This window comes from Protopterus annectens, chromosome 1.part1 (assembly GCF_019279795.1).
Source record: "Protopterus annectens isolate FY-2018-M chromosome 1.part1, PAN1.0, whole genome shotgun sequence".
Taxonomy (NCBI): Eukaryota; Metazoa; Chordata; order Ceratodontiformes; family Protopteridae; genus Protopterus; species Protopterus annectens.
The window spans coordinates 1,703,497,029-1,703,515,784 of record NC_056726.1 but is presented as its reverse complement, the minus strand read 5'-3'; the positions used below and the strand labels follow the sequence as shown (position 1 = coordinate 1,703,515,784).

Here is an 18,756-nt window from a genome sequence, read left to right as displayed (position 1 = left end):
TTGACATACACAATTCAGCTTACTGTTTCTAAATAAAGCAAAGTAAATCATGTTGCTTACAATATATTACAAAGAAGAGGTCTAATACACATGCCAGCATACAAAAATCATTAAACCTCTTAAATATAAGGGGAATTGGAAGACAAATATGAAATTTCATTGAGGTATAATACAAAAACAATAATATCAGAGTTATACTAAGTGCTATGCAGTCCGTAAGTATGACATTGCCATTTGCTTGTGTTTCAGAAGTTTCACTCACTCCGATTTATAATCCTCTCACCTTTTCACTTTTGGTTGCTGAATCTGTAACAGGATGCACTAACTATATCAGCTTGGCCTCTTTTTCTTTTATTTATTTAAGAAAGATATGTTGTTCATAAAGTATTGCTTGTATAATCTTGCTGTGGATTCTGTTCTAGTATTCCAGGCACCCTGCTGGACCTGCTACTAGCAGTTTGGAGTGGCAATGTTAATAAAACAGTGTCATGCAGCTCACATGCTCAAAACAGTTTGCATCAGCATTACACTGTCATCGGGCAGGAAAATCAAATCAAACCAAGTATTTTACAACTGTGGAGAGCTCAAGCTAACATAATAAAATGGTGCATCACCATGGTGGTACAGTGGTAGCATTGTTGCCTCACAGCAGGAGGTTCTCCTGTTCGATTTTCTGCTGGAGTGCCTTCTATGTGGAGTTTGCATGTCCTCCCCATGATCGAGTGGCCTCCAAAAGACATGTGTGAATGGGCATGCCTTCGCTGAAGGTTAAGCGATGGGCTGGCAACTTGACACCATAAAAATCTACTGCCAATCATTAGCTGACCGGAGTTCCACTGTGGTGACCCCTAATCGGGAAAAGCCGAAAAGACAAAAACTCAGGGGATAAGAAAAAGCAAATAATTGTAAACAGACAAAGATGGATATCTGAAATAAACCTCTCCTACTTCTCTCTCACAATGCAGACCTCCACTATGCACAGCTGTTTCTCTCCCCAACATGTCACAACAAGGGGCTCCAAACAAATAAAAGAAAAAAAACATAACAGCTTTCTAACCAAGGATCATGCGAAAATCCGCAAACACATAAACATAAAATTCCACAGCCAGAGTTTCATTCACATCTATAGCCCCACTCAAACTGCAACAGCAAGTCAAAATATTACTTCACTATATATATATATATATATATATATACAACCACATCACCGACACCACATATTCGACAGTCCATAAACGAAACCACACAAACCTAACAACGAAATAACCGACGGTACACAAACACGAAACCCCATACACTGCACACACCACAATAACAATTATTAAAACAAAACACATCCCCATTCCACAAACCACACACAACACAAGCACACCAAAATCCTAACATAACCCTAACTCACTTAACACACTTACCTGCCCTCGCCTAACGTCCGTCACTACTACGCATACTCACCAGCCTTTCCCCATGTCGGCATCCTCGGCGTTGGTGTTGTCATCCGTCGTGTCGGTCTTCTGCATTGTCGATGTTCTGCCACTCGCGTCGGGTCTTCTCGTTTTCGATCTTCTGGGTCTTCTGCTGTCTCGGCGAAGTCAGGTAGAACCATATATATATATATATATATATATATATATCTATACACACAAAAGACAGCTCATTTTCAGTACCACCATAAATAAATATTTTCTAGAAATGCTAAGAAACATTACAAGCAAGACTATTAATTATGTACACTCATCATACCAACACCAATTATTGGAAATGGGAATGATTAAAATTTAATTAAAGTAAAGGAATGGGTTAAAATGACCAACATAAAAAGGAATTAAAAGAAAGAGAGCCTGGAAATGAGAATAAAAGAAAAAAAACATGACAAAGGAGAGAAAAGGAAGGGAAAAGAAAAAAGAATGAAGCAAAGGATAAGAAATAACACACATTTACCTTGATAATATTTCACAGCAGTAAAACTAGGAAGCAAAATGTTTAGTTTTTACAAAATTTCGACATAAATCATTTTCATTTGTATTTTAATTTTTTATTGGCTCCTTCTTTAACAGACCATCCATTTTTTGTTGCATGTCTCTTCAAACTTTGTGCAGCCTAATCCATTTCTTCAATATCAGTTAATATATTTTTCCTTCGAATAAAGTCCATAGCTTCCTGTAAAAATTGAAGATCTTCTCGCCATCAGATATATTTTTATTCTAGCAGGAAACAATACTTGTGCTTTAATACTGGACTTTTTAAGGCATTTTAATAAGGAAGCACATTCTTTTCTTTTGGTGATGACAGTCGAGGTATAATCATTAGCAAAGCAAATCTTGTTACCATTTATTTTAATAGGAGGATTTAACCAGGCAGATTTTAATACCAAGTCCTTGTCCTGAGTGGACAAAAATGTAATTATTATGGATCTTGGAGCAGAGGAATTACTGACAGGTGTTGCTTTTGACAAAGATTGATGGGCTGTCTGAATTCCAAATGATAAAGATTCAGGCAGGTTTAGTGCTTTTGGTAACCAGTTGTATAAAATTTGAACCATGTTACTACCCTCCTCCTTTTCTTGTACCCCATAGAGTCTTATGTTATTCCTCCTTGACCTACTTTCTAGATCCTCCATTTTTTCTAAAAGTTTATTATTCTGTTTAAGTAGTAATTTATTATGACTTTCACATTCAGTCAGCCTGTCATCATTGTCATCCACAGCTTCTCAATAAAAGAAATTTGTTCAGACTGTTTTTTAATTACCTTGTTAAGTAAGTCCAGTTGTTTTCTACTGTCTTGTTTTATATTATCTATTTTGTTCTCCAACTTGTCCATTTTGATTGAAAGTTCCTGTATATTTGCTGTGATGGATTGTAACTCCTTTTTCATCATGCTCTCCTGATGTGTTCTTCAAGTTACTCATGACTGTATCACTTATGTAAGAACTTCAGAAAAACAAAAAGTACAGCAGTCCAAGATCGATTTTCCTTAAAAAACAACAACTAGATGATAAATTTCCTCTTATAAATAGGTTTTAAACTTTTTTCTCCATGAAAATAATAAAATTTCCTGTCAAAATAATAAGAAAAAGACAGAGCTAAACTTTAGTGCTGTTAGCTGTCTGGCATCTTGACCACGCCCCACATTAAGTGTTATTTTGATGTCACTCTTAATTATAATGTCTACATGTAAAATGCATCTATAATACGCATAGGATTGCCAAGCTTAAGTGTGTCACACTAATGATCAGTGCCCTAATATGTGATCTTAGATGTACAGTTTCAGGGGTTTGCACTTAAAGATTGATACTGTGGTCTCTCAGTGCCTTCTCCTTTCCTTCAAACACAGCGATCTTACAGTTAGTGTAAATATGTAGCAGGGATGTGGGATGACTTTCCTGTTTTGGGGGTCAGAAGGGGCTACCCTTTGCAAAAATGCTTGTTGCCCTTGTTCTAAGAATTTCATATGTGGTTACTTTCAATAGATGACTCTATCAAGCTTGCAGTTGATAAATGTCAGACATAAAATAGAAACTTTTTTAGTCATGAAGGGTGAAATGTAGTCTTTTACCAGATTATCTGTGCTGAATAATATTCTGAGACAGTATACATTTGTATTCCTTAGTGTTTATGACATATGTCTTTCAATATAATGAGCATTATAGGTGATAATTAGCTAGCTAGCTAGCTAGCTATCTAGATAAATAGATAGACAGATAAATAGATAAGTAGCTTGGTTATCTGTCTCACTCCACTTGTTCTTCTATCCTACCTTCTATTTTCCTTCAGCCTTATAAATGCAGTTATATTAGCTAGAGACTCATATTTATTATATAGCAGAGTGTAATTGTGAGCATGATATTTACTATATTAAATTAATAAATGTTTATGGTATAAGTACTGCATGGTGAGATAGTACATGATCAACACATAAACACAACTTTAAAGTTTTAAGTTTGTTTTCTGGATTGAATAACTTTTGGGTTAATGGTTTAAAATATTCATATTTCACGGGGTTGAATTTACTCATATTAATATTTTATGGATGCATGAGCTCCATTACACTGCAATGTGTGTACTGCCTCTTTATTATGAAAAATAGCTACTGATAACATGGTCTGCATAATATGGAGACGAAAGACTGAGCATTCTTAGGCTGCTATAAACATTTTGTTATTAGGCAGTTATAGAAACCAAAAAAACTTTGACCTAGTTTGCCTCCAAACAAAATCAAGGGAGCCTCTTGTTGAATTGGAATAAGCTATATATTATATGTAGCAAAAGTGAATCCACTAAATATATATAGTATAGAATGTGCTATAGTGAAATAAAGAATGTGTAGTTTTATAGACACAGATTACTCTTATGACATTAAGATTAAAATTCTGCAAAACTGCAGAGCCAGACAAGCTGACCTAAATCATTTTTTGAAGTAAACATAAGACAGTAGTGATTCATGACTTCAGAAATCCATCTGAGGTGTCACTTGAGTTCTCTGTTCCTTTCACATCTTGTATGGTTCTCCCTGTACTGTGAGGGCCAACCATTTCTTAATCCCTTCGTGGGTGACTACTGGATACCATCATTTCTGCTGTGGATTTCTGACCCTGATAATTTTGCTTGGTAACCCCTAAACTGTTAAAGGTGGTATGTTTATGTTATGTCATTTAACCAGACAGCAGCTCCAGGCTGAGTATGAAGAAAGTTCATGCAGATCAGTGTTTGACCTTGGTTAACAAATACAAACAAACAAATTAACTAAATGCATTTATTAGAAATACAGATAAGTGAACTGGTCTTCATTGGTTCTTTCTCAGCAGCGACCTGGGCAAGATTAACTGCAGCATATATTGGCTGCTCCTTGTTACTTTTGTTGTTGTTTTTTTTTTTTTTCAAAACAAGTTTATTGTTTTAACATATAAGAGAAATACCATAACAATTTTATACAAATAATTAAAAATAGGTATTATTATAATATTCAACAAAACAACTAAAGTATTTACAAAGACATCCACTACAATCAGATCAATTAAACTAAAATACTGTGCTATTGAAATTAGAATTTTTTTAACAAATTTTGTAAATTATCCCATACAATAAAATGTGATGTTTTTCTAGTTGTTCTCATTCTAATTGTGCTTATTTCCATATGACACATTATATTCATAACATTTTTAAATTCATTGAACGAAGGAGGTGTATCTGAAATCCAATTTCTAGTTATTATTTTCCTAGCCACTGCTAGGATAGACCATAACAAGGGAAGCTTAATCTTTTTAATACATTGAGGTACAGGTGTGTTGAATAATATAAGAGACTTAGAAATAATGAAATTATCTGTAAAAGAGCCTGCAAAATTCATTAATTGACTTCCAGTATTCTTTCAACTTCATACAGTCATAAAACATATGAGCCCAGTCAGCATTAATTTCTACATTACATCTCTTACATAGATTATCTTTATTATTAATTTTATTCATCATCAAAGGTGTATAAAAAGATCTATGTAAAAATTTCCATGTATAAAGTCTCCAGACAATGGAAGATGTAGTTCTATAAGCAGATTCCAATATATATTGTTTATCTTGTTGAGTTGGTGGGTCCCCATTAATAGAGGTGAAATAATTCCAGTATGAATCTACATTGTAAAAAGTTTCTTGTCTGATAATTTTATGTATATATGAAAGTTTACCTTTATCAGAAACTTTATGCTGTAAATTTATTATCAAGTAATCAATCAGTTTTGGAATAGATTCTTTAACTGTTATAGACATTAGATCTATTCCATCAATGAGATGTTGTCTAAAGATCTGAACCTCTAACCAGCAAGTTTCTCTTAGATCAAATTCTTGTTTTAAGAAATCTAGATTTTTAACTTTATTATCAGATATCAGCTGATACCAGTACTTTAGATTATTATCTATAGCTAAATGAGCTCCTTCAGAAGTAGATGACATAAGCATACCCTGAGTATAAATTATAGGGAATACAATAAAATTCCATTCCCTATACTTAGGGTGCATGAATATAAAGTTACAATAACTAATAATAATATTTAATGGGTAACAGACCATATGTTTAGGTGTAATAGGTGAAGTACAAAATTCCTTTAGCAACCACAACATGGAGTTATTTATAATCATATTTTTATGTGTTAAGGTGATTTTCATGAAGTGCATACTAATTAGCTCCCAATAATCTTTCTATTTTGTGACATATGACCGATCTATTAATAAAGTAATAACTTTTATAATAGAAGAGATAATATATAAATTAAAGTCTGGAAAAGAAATACCCCTTGAGACCAGCTATTAGTATGTTTCTTTAATGCAATCCTAGGTCTATTAGGTGCCCATAAGAAATTTAACATTAGTGTATTCAGTTTCTTGATAGTTATTTTTGTAGGTGAAAGTATTATTGATTGTATTAAGTATAAAATCTTGGGGAATATTATTATTTTAATAATTGTAAGTCTCTCCTCCATAGTAAAAAACATATTATTGCAGGTATTAAAAAGATTTTGTATATTAAGAAAACAGGTATTATAGTTATTATATATAATAGATTTAATATCTTTAGATAGTATTATACCTAAATAAGTTATCTGACCTGAGTTGGGTACATATTTAGTAAAATCACTAATGAGAGTATTTTTTCGTGTATATATAGGTAGTATTTTAGTTTTTTCTTCATTGAATATTAAACTAGAAATACTTTTAAAATTCATCATTTTATCAAATAAAGACTGCATAGAAGAATTAGATCCTGCTGATGTAATTAGAACATAATCTGCAAAAGTTGAATTTTGATGTTGTATTTTCTTCTATTTCAAAACCCTCTATGTCAGTACTGTTTCTAATCAAATTAGCCCAAGGCTCCATTACTAAAGTGAATAATAGTGGAGAAAGTGGACATCCTTGCTTTGTACCTTTAAGAATGGGTATTTTTGTGAAACATATGTTCCTACCTTAATATAAGCCAGCGTTCCTTTGTATAAATGCTCAATTAAATTTACAAATGCATCAGAGAAATTTGTGCATTTCAGTAAGGTAAACAGATAGTCCCAACTTACTGAATCAAATGCTGAACCTATATCAAGACTAATAAGTGTTAAATCTTTCTTTTTCCTATTTGCAAAATCAATTAATGTTAAAGTTCTTCTTATATTATCAAAAGTATTTCTATTTACAATGAAGCCCGTCTGATCTATGTCTATAATGCCGGGATAATTGTCTTCAATCTATCAGCAAAAATACTCATAAACATTTTATAATCAACATTAAGTAATGAGATGGGTCGATATGAAGAACATCTAGTTGGATCTTTATTAGGTTTTAAAATTGGTGAAATAAATGTATATTGCCAAGATGGGGGTTATTAACTCAGTTTGGGCCAGAATAAAAACCTTATGTATTAATGAATATGTAGTTTTAGAAAGGATTTTATATATCTCTGGTATAATACCATCATTACCCGGTGCTTTGTTTGATTTAAGCTTATTTATTTGTGTAATAACTTCTGTATATGAAATACTCTTGTCCAATAGTTTAATCTGTTGTTTATTAAGCTTTTTATTCATGTTTGTGGTTATAAACTCCTTTATTTTATCTTTAGGTTCCATGTTAATGTTGTTATGGTTAATCTTGTGAAAGTGATTTCTAAATTCATCCAGTATTTCTGGTATACTAGAAACATTCTTCTTTTTCCTTAGAGAAAAGATTTCTTTGATATGGTTTTGTTTATTCAATCTTTTTGTTTTATTTTTAAGTCTATGTAAGTATTTGGGGCTTATTGAATAAGACAAAAACTTGTATTTCTCTAAAGTTATTTTAACTTTATGAGTTAAACATTCTTTGTATTTCTCATTTAGTTTGTTTATTTCTTCAATAACTTTCTTGTCCATATTTTCTTTATTATTATGTTTATAAGAGTCTAGTTTACTTTGAATATCTAACAATTCCTTATCCCAAGATTTCCTTTTGTTATTATACCATCTGATACTTTGTCCATATAGATATGATTTTAAGGCATCCCAAACATAGACAATGGAGACTTCAGGAGTATTATTTATGTCTAGAAAATGGTGTACTTCTGAAAGTATATATTCTTTATAGTCTTTTAGCTGAGTTAAGTATGCTGGTATCCTTTTGATCTGAACATTATGAGTATTTTTTATCATGAATTCAAAAACAATTGAGTTATGATCAGATATAGGACATGAAATGATTTTGGAATTAATTAAATCTGTTACCATCTGGTTAGAAATAAAGACCCTATCTATTTTTGAATAAGTTTTGTATCTGTTAGAAAAAGGTGTATGGTAATGATTTTGACTCTATCTGATTATTAATATCATTCAAATGATAAGAATTAGCAAAATCATTTAAATGTTTTGCATTAGATGTAATTCTTCTTTTCTTTATAGTGGTAGTATCACTTTCATGTAGTATACAATTAAAATCACCAGCTAAAATAATATCCCTACAGAGAATGATATGATCTTATCAATATGATGTTTCACTGTATTAATACCAATTCAGGTATCCAATATACATTAATTAAAGTGTAAGTCTTCCCATTAATTTGTATTGTAACCATACAAAACATTCCTTTGTCATCCTGATAAGACTTAATGGTTTTAGGAATGGGCATACTTTTATTCCATAAAATAGCCACTCCTCTTTTTTCCTGAGTGTGCTCTGAACTAACCAATACTGTATACTTATTAGTGGCTAGTTTATCAATATCATTTTTCAAGAGATGGGTTTCTTGCAGGAAGACTAGATTGGCCTTGTGTAGATTAATGCATCTTATTAGGCTTGCCCTTTTACACGGATTATTCAATCCATTAATGTTTAAAGAAATTCCTTTTAAAGATGTCATTTGGCATTTTTAAAACTCAAGAATCTTATGATCGAAATAACAAATAACAAGATAAATAATGTTACATCTCCTCTTTTAGGTGTACCTTTAAATATAGCTGTATTTATTAAATCTCTTATGGGATTTTGTATAGGATTCAATTTTGTTTGTAGTGACAATGAGTGTACAAAATATATTGTGGATGTCAAAACTATATACATATAACAATGAACAAGTGAAAATAATGTAAGGATTAAACCTTGCATCCCGCCTGGAGTTGAAAACTCCAACTTAGAGCAGTATTTACTACTCAAGTTAACCCCTACCCTAAGCAGCAGTACCTCAGCTACCACCTTATCAATTTAATACTAGTTATATTTAACTGAGGTTAACAGTTTTCAATTCAATTATCTATCAAGACAAAACTACACATTTGGTAAAACAGCATCATATAAACTAAAATAAACTTTTTTTTTTTTTTTAAAAACTGTTCATACTATTATATAGATCTATGTAATATATACACTTGTATTCTAATAGCATTCAAATAATCTTAATGTTAGAAATCAAGAGGAGAGAAAATTATGTTCTAACATTCATTTAAATCAAAAACTTTGGCTAATATGATTCAGACATTACATGCATTAAGATGCATCTATTTTCTGTCATGTGAATTCTATCAACAGCTTCCAAAAAAAATCTTGAATTGTTTGTATATGAGCATTTACTTAAACTCATTATTGTCAATAGAGTAAAATATTGTATTCATAAAATTATTATAAATCATATTGCATAGTTATGCAGATTCTCAGAAACACCTGCGTTATTACCTAAAAAAAAGCCATCACACACATAAACACAGACACACACACATACATATACACACACACATATACACACACACACACACACACACACACACACACACACACACACACACACACACACACACACACACACACACACACACACACACATATATATATATATATGATCTCACTGAGTTGTGTCTTTGTAGAGCACTATCCTACTTGCTGTCCCTAGAATAAATCTGTCTGCTTTATACAAAATAATGCACAGCAAACACATATTAGTAACCAGATTTTACAATCATGCTAACCTACTGCTTTAAAATATATCAGATGACATTTCTTCCAGAATAGAGTTATAAGATTATTTATGCTTGTCAATCAGATGAATTAAATGAGTTATAGTAAAGTATATGTTTGGGACACAAGTTTTAACACAGATTATTATGCTACTGTTAAGTAGATTTTCAAAACATTTAAATAAATGTTTCATTTTCTATGCCTTCTAAAATAAGATATTTACTTGCTACAAGAAACTACATCATCTAAACTCATCATAACTGACACATTTTATGAATAGAGTATTTTTCCTGAATCTGTGGTGTGTCAGTGTGATAACCTTGTCAATGTTTATACTAACTGCTTTCAGTTTCTCTGTGAAAATTCTGTGAGTGAAGCTTCTGAGGAAACTCATGGACACTGTGCATGAGACAGCCCACATCCCAGATTGTCTCCCTTAACATTTTGGCGGAAACTTATTAAAACTTGTGGCAAACATTCATTTTGTCAATAGAGTAAAATATTGTATTCATAGAAATTATTATAAATCATATTGGATAGTTATGCAGATTCTCAGAAAAAAAGCCATCGCACTCACACACACACACATACATACACACACACACACACACACACACACACACACACACACACACACACACACACACACACACATACATATATATATATATATATATATGATCTCACTGAGTTGTGTCTTTATAGAGCACTATCCTACTTGCTGTCCCTAGAATAAATCTGTCTGCTTTATACAAAATAATGCACAGCAAACACATATTGGTAACCAGATTTTACAATCATGCTAACCTACTGCTTTAAAATATATCACATGACATTTCTTCCAGAATAGAGTTATAAGATTATTTGTGTTTGTCAATCAGATGAATTAAATGAGTTATAGTAAAGTATATGTTTGGAACACAAATTTTTAGCACAGATTATTATGCTGCTGTTAAGTAGATTTTCAAAAACATTTAAATAAATGTTTCATTTTTTATGTCTTCTAAAATAAGACATTTACTTACACAAATACAAAAAGCACTTATGTAAATCTCAGTTTTAAAAATATTACTAACCTAAACTGAAATACTGAAACAACTGTATTTAATTAAACAGTTAAAATTTATTTTTAACTGACTACAGATATTGCTGTTTGCATTTTCTAATTTGTTTATCTTTCTTATTCCTAGTTTTCGCTTGGATGTTAAAGTATGGAGAATGGTGGCAGTACTTACTTCTACTAATGAAATTAATCTAATGTTCAGAAGATCAAAATGTTTGCCAATCAGTTCCTCTGATTTTTCATTTAAAATGTATAACATTTATTATGATCTTACTTTCATATTCTTTTTTATCAATGCGCTTAGCATAACAATGATATGGGACATAAGACTAACATCAGTACTATGCAGCAGCATATTGTAACACAAAACAAAGCAGCACGGAAGTGTTGGATACATTAAATGGGAAGTGTTCACACTAATGCAGTAATAAACTAACTGGGAAATAAATTATATAACACCAGTATGTAGACAGAAACTTTACATATGGGAAATGGGCAAAGCATCACAAAGCTGCTCCCAGAAACTAAAACATGATTTTTTTAATCCACAAATTAAAAAAAAAAAATCTTTTGTATTATCTTGACATATTTGAATACTATTGCTTTTAAGCTAATGCAAACAACTTGCTCAGCATTTAGATAGAGATATGGAGAAATGCTATGCAAACCCTCACAATCAATGAGAGTTGAAGAAAAATAAATTGAAATATATGTTGTAGTCATCACACAAAACATCAGCTGTTAATGCATGTACACTTTTTATAAACCACACACTTTCTTGGACCTTACTCCATTGCCTTTTTATTATTACAATCATCAAAGGCATTTGCAACCTTGATTTTTTTTCAAATGGATTTATTGAGTTGCTGTTTGTTTCTTTTTACCTTCATCAATAATGTATATGCCTTCTACTTGCAATTATGCTATAACCTTTTTCAATAATACAATTGTAAGTTTCCTTTGAGAAGTTTGCCTTGAGTACCTCTTCCAAAAGGCCCATCCTTTTAACGTCTGCTAGTCCAGTCAACACTTTCTTTATTTGTTATGATTACATAGCTCTAGAAACCCTTAAAAAGGAAAGCCAAATGCACCATCCACATGCTTGTGTCACGAAAGTATAAAGTGATAAAGTCCTGCCTCTGACACAGGAGATTCATGTTCAAATAATGGCGCAGGTGTTGGAGGAAGCAGGTGGAGATGGGTTGTAACTGAGAAGCTGATGCCAGCTCATCTATTCTTGTGGAAGTAGAACCCATTATCTGATGGGTTGTGGGCCACTGAGATGTAGAGGCTTGTTTATGATGAAGATTAGCAAGGAACCAGGGATGTGGGTTGGCATTTTCAAGCTGGTTATGGTAGCTCTTGTTGTCGGTGTTTGGGAATATACATTTGCAAGTATGATCATAAAAGGCAAAAATGTCAGCAGTGGAGGCTTAAGCCAAGACGAAATTGTTGGTGACAGTGGTCTTCATGTGTAGGTACTTTGGGCTGCTTGTTCAGATGATCTGCTGGGAAGGTATAAATAGCTGATGATATCTTGGAGCACAGCTACACTAAGCAGTCTTTTTTCATGCATGAAATGACAGCTCCTTATGGTTAACCTTTGCCCAAGTTAGTGGTCATACTGCCAATGATAGGAACCAAAAGGGCTATGACTAATTGGAGGGGTTTGATTTGAGGGTTGATAAGTGCAGATGTAAAAAATGCATAGAAAAATCAAATTCACTGACACCTAAAATCCTTTCTTGCCATGACCATGCATACTGTAAGTAGTATGAGCTAAGCACAGTACATTCCAGCACAACTAACCCCCTCCCTTCATTACTGATTGGCCATAAGCTAATTAAAAAAAAAAAAAAAAAAAAAACAGAAATAAGCATTTTTTTGAGTTGGACAAATGAAACACCTCAAATGTTTACCTATGCTAATTCCAAGACTGCACAAGTAGGAAAGTGACTCAAATGGCACTAAATATTACCAAATGATTTCTCTACTTTGAGCATGCACAGTCTTTAATTTGAACAGTGTAACAAAAACTCAATGATTGTGTCTAACGATCCCCACCTGTCATTGATGTGTGGCGTCTTTACACAGTAGAACTAATTTGAAAGGACTGAATGACTGGCCCCACAGCAATGTGTCCTGTTTCAGTCACCAAAAATACAGAGTGCAAACTTTCAGGGATAAATAAACACTGCAGGAAACCTTGTCTTAACAGCTGCAGAAAAAAATGAAGATATAATTTAAAGCTTAGACTTTAAGTATTGTAATGCATTGTATAAATATACATGCAAAGTGAAAATCACATATAATTTGTCTTCTATATCATCATTGCTGTATAAATCATTGTACTACAATAAATATGTGTCTCTTTGTCCTGGGTTCATCGAGATGAAAATCTCATCTGAAACTAATGCAAGTGGATAATGTAAATGCTGGTATGTTGAAATATGCACCTAAATCAAGAGATCCCTTTGAACCAAGAACCATAAAGGGGTCTGTAAATATGCTGTTCAAGATTTCTACACTCTAATGTCTTATTTACTTTTAGAAATGAAATGTTTATATTGCATTTTGCTCATAGCTTGTACACAAGATATTTTCAGTTAATCAAAGAAATGAGAGGACTGAAAACAAGCAAATTATTATCAAGAAAGGGGGTTGCCCTCACTTTGTGGATCTTGTTGAAATCAGGGTTTATTGTTTAAAATATCTATCTAGCATTCAGTTTCACTTAACAGATTAATAAATAGTCTTTATTGCAGCATTTTCACGTTTCATTTGCTTTGTTAATGATGCTATGTAACCCTCATGAAAGATGGATGGCTAAAACTCAAAAAAACTAACAAAACACAACAGATATATATTTTATAAATAATTTGCAAGCAAGTACAAATTCAGACATATCTCTCAACAGTCCAGATTTTTGCCTTCTAGTTTTGCTCTGTTCCTTATAACATTTGTAGATTGCAAGCAAATCACTGAGGACTGAAGACACTAAAATGACAGATCTTGAATTTCAGACTGTTTGCTTCAGAAAATGCATGCTGTTGCAAAATCTATTATTTTATCAACATTCTGCGTTTGCAAGGCCAATATTTTAAATCTGTTTATGATTTCAGGCATTTGTCACCCATTATTTTGTCCAGTTTTCTTGTCCTATGAGGCTGAGGTATAAATACAGATTTGCCATCAAACACATATTAAATCTGAAATGGATAAAGCTGAGTTCATCTGCTTATAGACTGTAATGTGACCCTTTATACTGAATATTTTAAAAGCAAAATACCTGATAGATTTAATAAGAAACACTTGTGGTGATAAGTAGACTACCGCCTATGTGCTAGTTCATGTCTTGTGAGGTACATACCAAAAGGGCCGTTGTACTCTATAATGGTTCTAATGAGTGATGAGTAGAGGGGAAAAATGACCTCTTTTTTTCTGCATGAGAAACCTTTTGTGATGAGGTGTGCCACATAGAAGGATTTCCTGACTACTGTGGCAATGTGATTATCAAAGGAGAGTCTACTGACCACCTGTGTCCCAAGGTCTCTTATCACACTTTCAGTGTTAAGTATACTACCGCCTATGTTGTAGTTCATGGGTACAGAGTTTTTACCAAAGGGGATGACAATGCACTTTTTGGCATTGAGCTTGAGACCATGGCTTTGACACCAGGCATCTGTCTCAGTGAGGCCCTTTTGTAGGATGTCCACATCATTAGGAGTTTCAATTATGGCTCCTAGTTTGCAGTCATCTGCAAATTTAGTTAGCCAAAGACCTTCTGTGTTAGCCTGTGCTTCAGAGAAGTAGATACCAAACAGGAGATGACCCAGGACTGAACCCTGTGGTACTCCACTTGTCACTGGTCAGAAGTCTGATTTGGAGTCTGCTACTTTCACAGTGTGGGTTCTGTCAGTAAGCCAGTTGGCAACCCATCTTGTGACATAGGGATTTATACCTAGTTTAGTGAGTTTATCTATAATTCTAGAGTGGGGGATGATATCAAACACCTTGGCAAGATCTAGATAGGCTTTGTGAACCACCTTACCCTCATCTATGGCTTTGGTGACTACTTCAAAGAAGTCTATCAGGTTTAGGAGACATGATCTGCCTTTTACCAACCCAAACTGTGTGGGGTCCAGAGTTTGGAGATCTCCAATGTCTTTGTTTATGAGTTCCATGATGATACGTTCCATGGCCTTGCAGACCAGGCTCGTCAGGCTAATGGGGTGGTAGTTCCTGGAGTCTGTTGTGGTCCCCCCTTTGTGGAATGGGATAACCATCACAGTGAGCCATTCAATGGGCACAAAGCCTGAGGGGAGGCTATGATTGAACATGGTACTTAGGTGGGGTGCCAGTTCATTCTGTAGTTCATGTAGAAGGCAGCCTGGGATGTTGTCAGGTCCCATGGATGCTGTGTTCTTGACTTTGGAGAGTGAGGTTTTTACCTGTGCAGTCATGACTACAGGAACTTTGCATTCTTCCGGTATAAAGATGGGCCCTTTAAGGGGTGAGAGGGGTATAAAGTTAGCACTGAACCTATCTGCCAGAATGTTGGCAATATCATTTGGTTCTGTATATTTAGTGTCATTGTGCTGTAACTCAGAGCAGATCTGAGTTTTGCCATTGAGATTCTTGACATAGCTATGGAATGCTTTGTGGTTGTCTTTCGAATCAGTGGCAATTTTGTTTTCATAACTAGCTTTGGAGGATTTTTTGAGGGATCTCAGCTTCTTACTGAGGCTGACCAGGGAGTTCCTCCAGTCATGGGATTTTACTCTTTTTTGCAACGGTTTCTTTCTTCTGTTGTAGAGTTTGTTTATGGCAGAAGACCACCAGATTGGCTTCCTTTTTTGGGGGATAGCATCTTGGTTCTGTTAGGGATAGCACGATCCATGCACTTGTGTAAGTGCTTATAAAGTGCATCTGTGTAGAATTCAGCAGTGGTACCTCTATTGTCCATCTGCAAGGGTGTCATGAAGTTTGCCACTTCTGTCTTAAGAAGCGTGAAGTTAGCTTTGGAGAAATTTTTTACGGTTGTTTTCCTAATGGGGGGTGGGAGCGGGATGTGGATGTCTAGGGTGATTAGCTTGTGGTCGGATCTGACCAACAAGGAGCTGACCTCTGGTGTGGAACACCGGTCACCCATGTTGGTGATGACCAGATCTAGAATATTGCTGCCCCTGGTGGGGGTGTGGATAAGTTGATCCAAGGCATTGGAATTGATGATTTCCAGAAAACTTTGAGCAAAAGAGTTGGTACACGAGTAGTTTTCCCAGTTAGTGGTAGGGTAGTTGAAATCACCCATTATTAGAGTGTTGGATTGTACCTTAATATATTCCAGTGTATCAAGAAAAGAGGAGTGGGAATCCTGGGGCATGGTGAGGGGGTCTGTAGCAAGCTACAATCTGGATTGCGGTTTTTCCCAGAGTTAGTTGAACTTGGATAATCCCGGATGCATTATGCTGAGCAACTAGCTTGGAGGTGTAGATATCCTTAATGAATAAGGACACCCTCCACCTTTAGTGTTTCGGTTCGGGTTTGGCGGCCGAAAGGTGTGGTATGAATTATAGCCTGGTAATGCAGGGGTGCTCTCTGGAGCTTTGAACCAGGTCTCTGTCACTGCACAGATGTTAATGTTCTCCATTTTAAGGAGTGCCTCGAGTGAGTGAATTTTGAGGTTTAGACTTCTAGCATTGAGTAGCATTACCCTCAGATTTTGCTTACTACTACTGCCCCAGGATAAGATTTATGCATCGATATTCCGCCAACTTTGTAGTATAGATATGTTTTGCTGGTGATGATTTCACACTAGAAATAATGTGAATTTTCAAACTATCACAGCTGTTTGCTGCTGTATGCATAACTTTGCTGTAGATTTCAAAATTGTTTCCTTGAAACTAAAATGCTCAATTGAAAAATACTTGCTTGAATTAGCTTGAGGATGCTAGTGTTTGAATAAAAAACGAGTGAAACCCAGTACAAATAAAAAAGATATTTTCCAGGGGTCAAGATCAAGCTACACTATAGAAAGAATGAGAGAGTGAAAGAGAGAGATTCTGAGATCAAGGTGACTAGAAGAAAGAACAAAATGCATTTCTCCATTCCACTTTTTCTCGATTGTCATTGTTATCCTACAAGACATACAAACATTAATATTTATTACAGCAAATAACAATACTCAGATCTAAGATGAACATGCAAATGAACACACCTGATAACTTTTCTTATGAGGAGTTAAGGGGAATCTTTGCAGTAGATATGTGTGAAAGTAAATACATAGCATTCAATAAGCTCCAAGTACCGCACGTTACTACAGAACAATAAACATCGAAAAATACACCTCCATTCCTCCATAGCTGCAGAATACCAGATATTTCATACCTGTCCTCCATTAATGCCAGTAGAAAAATAACACAGCAACTGTTTACACAAAGGCAGTTTGAGCACCTAAGCTGACTATTGCTAAGGCTGTATTAGCATCCTGTGCATGATTCCAGATTTAAAATGCATAAAATGTCTGGGCAGGATTCACGATGGCTTGCACGGAGTCTAAGAGTCGTGTAAGACTCCATGCAGCCATCACGATCCAGGAACAGCCCGAAATCCCATGTAAGAGACCAGCTAAAATGACTCTTACATGGGCAGGGCGTGGATATGCTAATCACCTCACTTGCAGCCAAAAGGCATGCAAATGTGGTAGATTAGCGATCCATGAAGATGAAACCAGCCCGTGTAAGAGTCATGTTAGGTGCAGAAATGTACTCAGTTGACAACTGAGTACGTTACTGCAAATAACACAATGGAGCCATGACAGCTCCAAATAAAGTGTGCATATGTTGCAGTCAGCATGCCAATGGCCAAATATGTGGCCATTGGCACGGTAACCCGATGCAAACATGAAATAAAATATTTTTTTTTTCGGCGATCGGCGATGTTTAAACACAGCACAGCCCCGCACAAATGGGCTGCGCTATATAAAACATAAAAATAAAGGTGAGAAACCCACAAATGTGGGTTTTATGTAATGCATGGATTTGCAATGCAGGGACTAGCAGACCAAAAACAACATGGCCACCGTCTAGTGGTTGCTAAGGGGGGGAGCTGAGTGTAAGACATTAATTAGGCAATCCTATATAAATGAGTGGCAGGATAGTGAATCACACTGTCACATAGCAAATGAGCACATTCCGTGTAGTGTAAGAGTTAGATAAGGGGGAGTAACAGAGTAGGAGATAGGTGACATCACAGGGGGGAATGTCAGGAAGAAATCAAGCTCATTGGAGCAAAGTGGTATGTGAAAGATGTCAATCACACAGCATAAAAAGAAGAGTGTCAACAGATAAGCATGGAAAAGTCAAGAAATGGAAGGTGTACACTGTGGCCAACACCAAAGTTTCTTGCTGTGTGTGCATGCGCGCGTATGTGTGGTGGGAGGCGCGAGTAAGACAGAGTGCGCGCGTGTAAGGCAGAGTAAGCATGTAGGAGCCTGTGTAAAGATCTATAAACCTGTTTGCGCTGGTGTGCATGCGTTTTAACCTGAATAAGCAGATTCTAGTCCGTGTAAGCATGTGTATGTGTGTGGTAGCCACTGTGAGTGCGTTTTCGTTGGTATGCGCGCTGCTCCCCCCTGAGGAAACAGAGAGGAAAAAGGAAGCAGAAGAAATAGTAGGAAGCTAGCAGGGAATATTGGGAGAGCTAGCAGGTGAAAACAATTACAAGCAGGCAATTACACAGG

At 34.8% G+C, this 18,756-nt stretch overlaps 1 protein-coding gene across 1 annotated transcript in view; it reads left to right on the top strand.

Annotated features, from left to right (window-relative positions):
* The window catches only part of LOC122811880 (uromodulin-like), a 728,404-nt gene extending 715,503 nt beyond the window's left edge, over positions 1-12,901 (top strand). Inside the window, exon 8 of the mRNA XM_044084023.1 lies at positions 11,143-12,901. The gene's annotated coding sequence lies outside the window, so the exon portion shown is untranslated. The remainder of the gene's footprint in view (positions 1-11,142) is intronic.
* The last annotated feature ends 5,855 nt before the right edge of the window (positions 12,902-18,756 follow it).